Here is an 11441-nt window from a genome sequence, read left to right as displayed (position 1 = left end):
TTATCAGGATTTTTTTGGATATTTGGGGTCTTTTCTGTTTCCATATAAATAAAAAACATTACTTTCTAGTTCTGTGAAAAATGCCTTTGGTAATTTAATAGGGATTAACTTGAATATGCAGATTGCCTTGTATAGTATAGTTATTTTGGCAATATTGATTATTCTAATTCAAGAGCATGGTATATCTCTGCATATGTTTGTGTTGTCTTAGATTCGTTTCATCAGTGTCTTATGGTTTTCAGAGTACAGACTTTAATCTCTTTAGTTAGGTTTATTCCTAGGTATTTCATTATTTTTCATGTAATGGAAAATTGGATAGTTTCCCTAATTTATCTTTCTCATCTTTCATTGTTGGTCTATAGACTTTAAAATTGATTTCTGTATATTAATTTTGTATGCTGCAACTTTATGTCATTCATTGTTGAGTTCTAACATTTTCTAATGGCCATTTAGGATTTTCTTTGTATAATGTCATCTGCAAACAGTGATAGTTTTATTTCCTCCTTTCCAATCTGGAGTCCCTTTATTTCTTTTTCTTCTCTGATTGATGTGGCTAAGACTTCCAATACTATGGTGAATACAACTGGTGATAGTGGACGTCGTTGTCTTGTTCCTGATCTTGGAATCTGTTCAGCTTTTCCCCACTGAGAATGACATTAGCTGTGGGTTTGTCATATATGGGCTGTATCATGTTGAAGTAGTTTCCCGCTATGTTCATTTTCTGGATTTTTTTTATTTTTTAGGACTTCACTCATGGCATATGGAAGTCCCCAGACTAGGGGTCAAATTGGAGCTGTAGCCATGGACCTACACCACAGCCACAGCAATGTGGTGTCAACCCATTCAGCAAAGCCAGGGATTAAACCTGCATCCTTGTGGATACTAGTCAGATTTATTACTGCTAAACCAGGAAGGAAATGGAGGTTATTTGTTTTTTATCATAAGTGTGTGTTGGATTTTGTCAAAAGATTTTTCTATGTCTATTGATATGATCATATGGTTTTTATTCTTCAATTTATGGATGTGCTGTATCACACTGATTGATTTGCAGATATTATAGGATCCTTGAATTGCTGGGGTAAATCCCACTTGATCATGTTGTATTATCCTTCTAAGTATTAATGGATTAACTTTGATATATTTTGTAGAGCATTTTTCCATCTATGTTCATCAGTGATATTGGACTATAATTTTCTTTTTTGTGGTACCTGTCTGGATGATATATCCATTGATGTAAGTGAGGTGTTCAAGTTCCCCACTATTATTGTGTTATCATCAGTTTCTCTTTTTATGGCTGTGAGATATTGGCATATATATTCAGGTTCTCCTATATTGGGGACATATATATTTACAATTGTTATATCTTCTTGGATTGATCCTTTGATCATTATGCAATGTCCTTCTTTGCTCTTGTAACCATCTTTATTTTAAGACATTTTGTCTGATATGAGTGTTGCTACTCTAGCTTTATTTTTATTTCCATGTGCATAGAATATCTTCTTCCATCCTCTCACTTTCAGTTTGTTTGTGTCCATAGAACTGAAATGGTTCTCTTGTAGACAACATATATAGGGGTCTTGTTTTATTTTATCCACTCAGCAAGTCTATATCTTGGTTGAAGCAGTTAGTCCATTTACAGTTAAAGTAATTATTAATGTGGATGTTCTAATGGCCATGTTGTTCATTGTTTTAGATTTATTTTGTTGATCTTTTTTTACTTCTGTTCTTCTGTTGTTCTATTCTCTTATGGTTTGATGACTATCTTCAGTGTTGTGTTTGGGTTGATTTTTCTTACATGTGTGTGTATGTCTTAATAGATTTTTGATTTGCAATTACCATGAGGTTTTGATATAGGAATCTCCATATATACATATATGTATGATTGTTTTAAGATGATGGTCTCTTATTAGCAAATGCATTTCAAATATCCAGCATTTGTATCCTGCTCTTCTCATTATTGCTTGTTTTGTTATATATTGTGTGTAGGTGATTTCCTAACTTTATATTTGGCTTTACCAGTAAGTTTCTGATTAGTAATTTTCCTCTTTCTAGTTGTAACCTTTTCTTTTCCACCTAGAGAAGTTCCTTTAGTATTAATGTAAAGTTAATTTAGTGGTACTGAATTCTCTTAGTGTTTGCTGGTCTGTAAAATCTTTGGTTTCTCTTAAAGAATCAATTAGAGCCTTGCTGCATAGAGTATTCTTGGTTGCAGGTTTTTTTCCTTTTATCACTTTATTTTATTTTTTCAATGTTTTGTAACTCCTTATCATCCTTAATGATTTAGTGTTGATGGTTTTTCAACAGTTAATTGTAACGTTGATATTTTTTGAAGGGAGGTGAGCTTGAGTCCTTCTACCCTGCCATTCTCTGAAGTCACTTTTTAATGCAATTATCTGAAATAAACTCTAAAAACAGAGTAATTATGAATGCTATATTTAAATATCATAACAAATTCCTAGTATGAGATGGAGTAGATTATTATAATTGATTTCAGTTCTGCTAACTTTTGTTTTGTAATAGTTAGCCATTTCTGCATTAGACCTCATCCAAACAGTAAATTATAATGACTACTATCATATAAGACTGTGTAGAGAGGAGTTATTCTGATCTGTGCTGGGCTCTTCATTAGTCTATATTCACTTGTAATTCTCTATTTGCACAGCAAAATCAAACTTCATTCTTAGTCCACTCCGTCACCCTCTCACATTTTCTCTCTCTTGCATTATTACAGTTAGAAATGATTACACTCTAATAAGAATAGTAAAATGCACCTGACGTTTACTTCTCCAAGAAAGCACTCCCTAACACTCCATACTTTGTGAGCATTCTTCACTCTTCACTCTAGAATAAAGCACACAGTACAGTAACAACAAGGACCACTGAGGGCAGTCCAGGGACCATCTGATGCCACCTTTGATGTTTTTGAAAATTTTCCCTAAGTAAAGAATTAGGAAGACTTGCATCCTTATCCATGGCCTTATTTTCCACTCCTAGATTATAAGAACCCTTTCTACTCTCTCTCAAGGGAGGGCACAGTCTTGAGGGCATTTATCTGTTGTGGCTTCCTTTGCCTGGCAAAGCAATAAATCCACTCTTTTCTACTTCACCCCCAAAGTCTTTCTTCATGTTTCTATTCATCACTGGTGCAGACGCCTAGGAATAGAGAATAAACAGAAAAAACTTCCATTCTATCCAGAAGAGTGTTTCCAAGGGAAATCATGTGCTTAGAGGTGGGAATAATAAGAGGAAAAGAGACCTAATGAGCAGGCATAGGAAGCTGTAAATATCTCCTCTGCTGCAGTCCCTCAGCCCCTGCAATTCATGCCTGGACACAATATGGTCCTTGCTCTTGGAGTCCTAAGTCTGGATCAATTCTTGAGCTCCTCCTGTTGTCTTGTTTTGAGATAAAGTTTCACCTGCATCATCAATCATTCAAGGAGGAATTTTCACTTCCACAAGAAAAGCTTTCTCTCAGATTTCCCAAGCAGGTAAGTCTGAGGGCTCCACAGACACTTCAGGAGAGGATCAGAGAAGAAGGAAGCCAAGAATTTCTACCTGAAGTCACAGGAGAAGCAACACTATAATAGCCCAGATACCAGAGATCACTGTAGTTGTTGCTTTCCCCATCACATATTTACTTATGATGTTGAAAAAAAGAACATGCAAATGGAAATATATGTGTCAATGTTGACAATTATATGATATTAGTGAAAGCTTAATTAAAAGAAGAAATGGGAGTTCCCGTCGTGGCACAGTGGTTAATGAATCCGACTAGCAACCATGAGGTTGCGGGTTCGATCCCTGGCCTTGCTCAGTGGGTTAAGGATCTGGCGTTGCCATGAGCTGTGGTGTAGGTTGCAGACAGTGCTCAGATCCTGCGTTGCTGTGGCTGTGGTGTAGGCTGGTGGCTACAGCTCTGATTCGTCCCCTATCCTGGGAACCTCCATATGCCGTGAGAGTGGACCAAGAAATGGCAAAAAGACAAAAAAAAAAAAAAAAAAGAAAGAAAGAAATGGGAGGCATAAACAGCTTCCATTTAAAGTTGAACATTAGTCCAAGGATCTTATTATTTAACAGGAGTAAGTCAATAGGGGTTACCATTACCTATGGAGTGGTATATAGTGAATAGAAGGCATTTCTCTTTATTTTGGGGTGAGTCCTATTAGTCTATGTTTCCACATGCATGAGAAAGATCTAGACCAAAGATTCTTTGCAAATACATCCTTGCAAGTGCTGTGTATGAAACACAAGTTATTATCTCTTCTCTCACACTCTTAAAAAAAATGTAGTTACATAGGTGAAAATGTATATAGTAATTAGGTTTACTTTGCCCTTAATTTCTTTACCTGTCATACTAAATATATTTGTGGATTGTTAGCCATTCAGTGTCTCTCCATTGAAAAATGTCTCTATAACTTTTTGTTTTATATAGAAGTGACACATTATTGCTATTTCCTTTTAAAATTGAATTTTTGAAAGAATGAATTGTCTTTTTATAAAAACAGAAAATTTGTCTTTAAGTTCATATGCATGGGGGACTGTATAAATTTGATTGTCAAATCTATCAGTCAGTCACCCAGTATTCCTCTTAAAGGAGAATCCTAAGTATAATTGACATATAAAAATATGTATTAAAGGTGTACAGCATAATGATTCAACATTTGTTTAATATTGCCAAATCATCACCATCTGTAGTTACAATTTATTTATTTTAATGAATACTTTAGGATCTACTGTCTTTTAGCATATTTCAAATACATTATAAAGTATTACAACTATAGTCATCACGCCATATATTACTTCCCATTCATTGCTTTTTTATTGCTTTTGTCTTACTGAAATAATTTAGTTATCACTTTCATTTTCTTACTATGTCAATCTTTACTGTAAACAAATGGAAAATTTAAGTTTTGACAATTTTAGCGGTAATATATAATACTTTATGCATGTCTATTTCTAGTTTCACACCTGTTATTCTTTATTGTTTCTTTGGGCCTTCAGATTAAACATATTTTTTAAAAGTTGCACCATCAGTGGCAAGAATTTGGAAAACATTCTCTTTATCTTTTCACTACACATAACCTTTATATTCTATAAGCATATTTGAATCCATCTATCTCTATGTAAGATGAAATTCTAAGTTATATACTGCTTTTTCCCACATTTTAAATGTCCTTCTATAATATTATTTCATTTCCAAGGCTTTGGCAATTAAATCTTGAACTAGGGACCATGTCTGCATCATTAAAATCTTACTATTCTATGTCTTTTTATCAGTGAGTTGTAGATTTTTAATTTTGTTACCTACTGTTGTTCAGGAAACTACTTAACCTAATTTCACTGTCACCAATATTTTCTGTTCTCTAAATTCTTAGTTTCCTTCAAAACCTCCTTCTAAAATATATACTTTTTCTGTGGTTAAGAGATGCACACTTTTGCATTTGGAGTGGATAAGCAATGAGACCCTGCTGATGGCACAGGGAACTATATCCAGTCGATTGTGATGCAAAGTTAATGTGAGGAAAAAAAATATGTATGTATGACTGGGTCACTTTGCTGTACAGCAGAAATTGACAGAATGCTGTAAATCAAATATAATGGAAAAAATAAAAATAAAATCATAAAAATATATACATATTGAACACTTTTCCACAAAATCAATGATTACAATCCTGAAAATATCATGAAGGCCCTTTATGTTTTAGTGAATTCTTTTTTCTAAAATTTGTCCCCTTTTGTTTCTTTCTCAAGAATACCCCAGGGGCTTGTTTCCATTCACCTAGTATAATCCTGGTTCATTATTTCAGTGTCTGCCTAACGTTTCATGGTATGGCCGTGATACTCTCACTTGTGGTGGTCTATCATATTATTTCTCAACCATTTCCAAATATATCACTGCTACAAATATATTTGAGGAGAGTTAATTTAAAACTATGCTTCTCCAACAAGGACAATTTTATCTCCCAGGGGACATTGTACAATATACATAGACATATTTTGCTACGAAACTGAGGTGTGGTAGGTGATGGGCAAGGAGGCTGCTAAACATCCTACAATACAAAGGACAGAGGGCAGAACAGAGAACCATCTGTCCCAGAATATCCAACAGTGCAGAAGTCGAGGTGACCTGAGTAAATGAACATCCATGTTGGTAATATTTATAGCTGTTCTCGGGTTGTTTCCCCAGTGTTTCCAACTTCACATTTCTGCCAGCAAAATTAGAGTGTACCCCTTGTGCCTGGACTACTTTTTTTAACCCCAGTCCACATAGCAGCTCTGTAAATTTCTCCCAGACTGATGGTTGTGAAGGAGATTTATTGTTGTTGTCTTTTAAACTATCACTCACTTTAAGCAAAATTTCACTTATTTGATCAGCATGTTATTTTCTGTTATTACATGCATCTATATATTTTGTACCTCTTTCTCAACAGCTCTGTTTCCAATGATTTTTACAATTTATTGTTCTGTAATTAACTTTTTGTTGGGTACTTGTGACCATAAGTATGTTTTAAACTTTTGAAAGTTGAATATATCTCTCTTCTTACATTTGATTGTATCCCCTTACTTATGATAGTTTTTCTCCTGCAGAATTTACATGTAATTGTTAATATGTTCATCTAAAATTCACTCTTCTCTGGGGTCTTAAGTCCCTATGAACTTTTAAAGATATGTTAGGTAAGGAACCATTTCATTTCCTTACAGATAAATGGCCTTCTATTCCAGCTTTTATCAACAATCCAGCCTTTTCTAACCAGATTAAAATACATCCTTCCTGTGGTACGTACTTGATAGGGTAGTGTTCATATCTAAGGGTACCAAGTTCCCAGTCAATCACCAGATAAACTAAGTCCTCTTCTAAATCCAAAAAGTTTAAGGTATATTACATGTTATTTTCTCTTAGTCAATGTCATTTCTAAATTAACTGTTAATTAATGTTTTAATTGTTCAATTACTGCTATTGTATATCGCATTTTAGTTAGTAGCTTGTGTTCCATTCAGTTTTGTTAAATGCATTTATATGAAATCGCCTTTTTACTTGGTTTGATAATTTTTGCCATTCCTTTTATTTTATACTTTCTTGTTTTGTTAAGTGTTTTTTTTTTCAATAAATGAACATGTATTTAGATACCTTTGGGAAAATAAGACGTGAAAAATGCAGGTGTAGTCTCTGATGCTTAGGATCTTGCATTAGAGTGGCAAAGTCACAGTTCAGTGAAATAAATGTGTATTTGATATAGTGTCCACAGGCTTAAGTCATTTGAAGAAATGCATAATAAAAGGGTGAAATTTCATGTTGGTAAAAGACCAGAAATCATATTAAAGTGTGTCCATTGGATTTATTTAAAAAAGTAAAAACACTTAACCCAAGAATAACAAATAAAGTATGTACTATAAGAAAACAGAAACAGGGCTTTGCTTAATTCACTATGAGACCACAAAAAAATGCAGTTGGTCAAATCATATGTAAAAGGCACAGGACAAACAAATCTTCTGCTGTTTCACATAAAATGCCCAACTTTTGTTATATTTTATGTATTTCTGGTTTTGAATTATTATTTTACTTACTTTACTTATTTTTCTCTTCAGATATTCAATCTGTATAATTTTTCAAGCTATATAGGTAGCACTATTTCTATCTTACAATAAAAAAAAGGTATTCTTCTTTATTTTTTTTTTCTGGGCATCATGGAGATGTAGCTGAAGTTGGAATGTTGCCGAACCAGGGAAAATTTCTTCATCATATTGTCTCAGGGACTTATTAGCTCTTTTTCCTTCGTCCCCCAACCCCAACATCCATATCTCTGTATCTCTCTGATACTTTTTATACTTCTTTAAATACAGGGCAGAAAATGTCATAACAAAAGGAAACCCAAGTTTATTGTTCCCTTGGAAGTTTATGAACTGGAATTTCTGGGTATCATTTATATATTTTTTAGGAGAAATCCAATTTGATCTGAGCAGCTTGAATTGTAACCACTCATGGCCTAAGGAGGGTGTTTCTGGGTGAGAAGGGTGTGGTAGTATCTCAGCCCAGGAGGCCATTGTGTGTGTGTGTGTGTGTGTGCCTTGGGAGTGAGTGCAGTTCTCAAAGCAGAAGCACCTCAACTCTTGCGTTAAGATGACATAATACAGAGGCCAGAATTCAATCAACACGTGGTACTAAGGTTGGGATCTGCTTTAATTCATAGGATACCTTTACACAGAATTAATAAAGAATAGGGAAAAGCATGCAAATGAGGGATTCTCTGTGTACTGAAGTTGTAGGTATAGCAGGAAGGCTGCATTGTTCCTCAGCATCCTCTGACACCAGCTCTCATCACTCCTCCTCTCACTTATTCCTCTGCCCCATGGGCTTCCTTGTTTGGATTTCCATATATCAAACCTGCATGTTCCTCAGGCCCTTTCAGGGGCTCTTCACTCTGCTAGGTACACACTTCTCCTGCTGGCATATTAATTATTTTCTTTCTTTCTTGAAGTCTGTGTTCAATATAACTTTGTGTGCAGAATTTGTTTCAACTGTCTACAAAAAATAAAGCTTCCTACCTCCTGCTTTTACCAGATTTGTTTTCAAAATGCATGCTTCAGAGTATTTTTCACCCTCTGACATAATATGGAATATTTTTTATTTGAATATCATCTTTTTCCATCCTTGGATTGTGGGAGATTTGTTTTTCAGCACTATTTATTCAGTCAATGTGCTTCAAACATGATTGACACTCAATATATATTTCTTATTTCATGCTGAGAATGGACAAAAATTCCTAGTCAGAGATTAAGTGGGGATATCCTCAAGGAGAAGTTATCTCTATGTAAATTTTTTTGTGTGTGTGACTTTTTTGCTATTTCTTGGGCTGCTGCCATGGCATATGGAGGTTCCCAGGCTAGGGGTCGAATCAGAGCTGTAGCTGCCAGCCTATGCCAGAGCCACAGCAACGCAGGATCCGAGCCGCGTCTGCAACCTATACCACAGCTCACAGCAACGCCGGATCGTTAACCCACTGAGCAAGGGCAGGGACCGAACCCGCAACCTCATGGATCCTAGTCGGATTCGTTAACCACTGCGCCACGATGAGAACTCCATAAAATATAAACATCATTTTCTTGCCAGTAAAATAGAAACTGAAGTATTTCAGCTATATGAGTTATGTCAGTTTAGGTGAAAACTCGTTATGTTATTTTCCTTTTTTCCCAATAGTCACATCCATCACATGGAACCAGGGAACAATACACACATTTCAAAATTTCTTCTAGAAGGACTTTCAGAGGATCCAAAATTGCAGCCCCTCATATTTTCACTTTTCCTCTTCATGTACCTGATCACTGTGTTTGGAAACCTGCTCACCATCCTGGCTGTCAGCTCTGACTCCCACCTCCACACACCCATGTACTTTTTTCTCTCCAACCTGTCCTTTGTAGACATCTGTTTCACCTCTACCACCATCCCAAAGATGCTATGGAACATTCAGACACAGAGCAAAGTCATAACCTATGAAGGCTGCATCACCCAGATGTATTTTTACCTTCTCTTTGGAGACTTAGATGACGTGCTCCTGAGTGTGATGGCATATGACAGGTTTGTGGCCATCTGCCACCCCCTGCACTACATGAGCATAATGAACCCTGGACTCTGTAGACTGTTGGTTCTGATATCCTGGATAATGATGGCCATGTATTCCTTGTTACACACCTTAATGGTGTGCGATTGTCCTTCTGTCCAGATTTGAAAATACCCCACTTTTTCTGTGAACTCAATCAGATGGTACAACTTGCCAGTTCTGACACATTTCTTAATAACCTGGTGATGTATTTTGCAGCTCTCCTCATGAGCGTTGGTCCTTTTTCTGGTATCCTTTACTCTTACTTGAAAATATTTGCTTGCATTCATAGAATCTCATCAGTTCAGGGGAAGTATAAAGCATTTTCTACTTGTGTGTCTCACCTTTCAGTTGTCTTCTTATTTTACTGCACAGGATTAGGAGTGTACATTAGCTCTGCTGCTACTCACAGCTCACACTCAAGTGCAATAGCCTCGGTGATGTACACTGTAGTCTTGCCCTTGCTGAACCCATTCATCTATAGTCTGAAGAATAAAGACATAAAGAATGCATTGAAGAGTTTATATTTGGTACCAGGTATAAAATGGACAATTATCCTGGGTGTGATGAAATGCCCTTGAATGCATGACTCAAGTTCTCTGAACCAGAAATAGGAATTCTTTGATCATTGTTTAATAAAATTTTATCCTTCCATTTATATTCTGGGATTTCCATTTTTGGGGATCAGCTTCTGTATATAATTTGAGACCCCTTTATTAAGCTTTTCCTCCCTCCAATATATAGGCAGTTTTTATCTTCCTACTTCAAAATGTTCCTACCTTTAGATTAGAAATGTTTGAATTCCATTTCTTAGTTGGGGGATTCTAAAATTATTGAAAATAAATCTTCTCATGATATATGGCATTCCAAGTAACTCTTCTCTCACTCTCTAAAAGAATTGTCATAAGACACATTACTCCATAAAAAAATACACTTGATACTAATGCAATTTATCATATTTTTGATAAGTTTGAATGAAGCTGAGCATATAGAGAAAGGATACTAAAGTTATATGAGGATTTTTGTCTAATCAAAATGTTGCCCATAATCCTTGTCTTGTTGAAGTGGCAACATCTATATCATCTATATATAAATATATATATATATGTAAATGTGTATATATGTCCTCATCTAAAAGGATGGATGATGAAAGAGATTGAATGCCTGTGCATTCCTGTGATTTATTTTGTTCCTTTACCTAAACAAGATGATGGGTGTTAACTAAACTTATTGCTATAATCATTTCACAAAAATGTTGTCATTATGCCATCTGTATACATTAAGCTTATACAGTGTTGTATGTCAAACACATATTTTTTAAAAAGTATGAACAAAGCCTATGCTCTGTTTGTAGCCTTTTACATCCTCTTTTCTAACAAACATTAACTCCATCAAAAAAGTCCCACTAACTCTGTATTTACAATATATCCATAGTTTGTCAATTATATCTTGATACAAGTGAAAAAAAAGAGCTCTGAAAAGAGTCTTTGTTATAGCAGCTATATAGTAACAAACTTTAGCAGCCATAAAGGGCTTGAAAAGTTCACTTTTTTTCAGGATGCAAAATATTGGAGCCAGAATTTGATAGTATTTGATCAGATTGTGAAAGCAGAACTTTCTTCTTATCTTTATTTCCTGAAATTTCATTTATTTGATTCAACTGGTCCTACCTCTGAAGTAAGCCACATTTAAAAGTTTACTTTTCAGTCTGGTTTATGGACAGTTTTCCCCTATGTCCATTTCCTACTTTCTCAATGTTTTCCCCAAGCCTCATTCAAAATATTTATAATTCACATTTATTTCATGGGTCATGTGGATTTCTTTGGAATAATTTCTTCTGCAATG

General features: G+C 35.1%; 1 pseudogene; it reads left to right on the top strand.

Annotated features, from left to right (window-relative positions):
• The first annotated feature begins 9377 nt into the window (after positions 1 to 9377).
• LOC110258516 lies at positions 9378 to 10177 on the top strand (annotated as a pseudogene).
• Positions 10178 to 11441: the final 1264 nt, after the last annotated feature.

Source organism: Sus scrofa, unplaced genomic scaffold (assembly GCF_000003025.6).
Source record: "Sus scrofa isolate TJ Tabasco breed Duroc unplaced genomic scaffold, Sscrofa11.1 Contig2258, whole genome shotgun sequence".
Classification (NCBI taxonomy): domain Eukaryota; kingdom Metazoa; phylum Chordata; class Mammalia; order Artiodactyla; family Suidae; genus Sus; species Sus scrofa.
The sequence above is the reverse complement of the archived record's forward strand: the minus strand, read 5'-3'. Positions and strand labels throughout refer to the sequence as shown.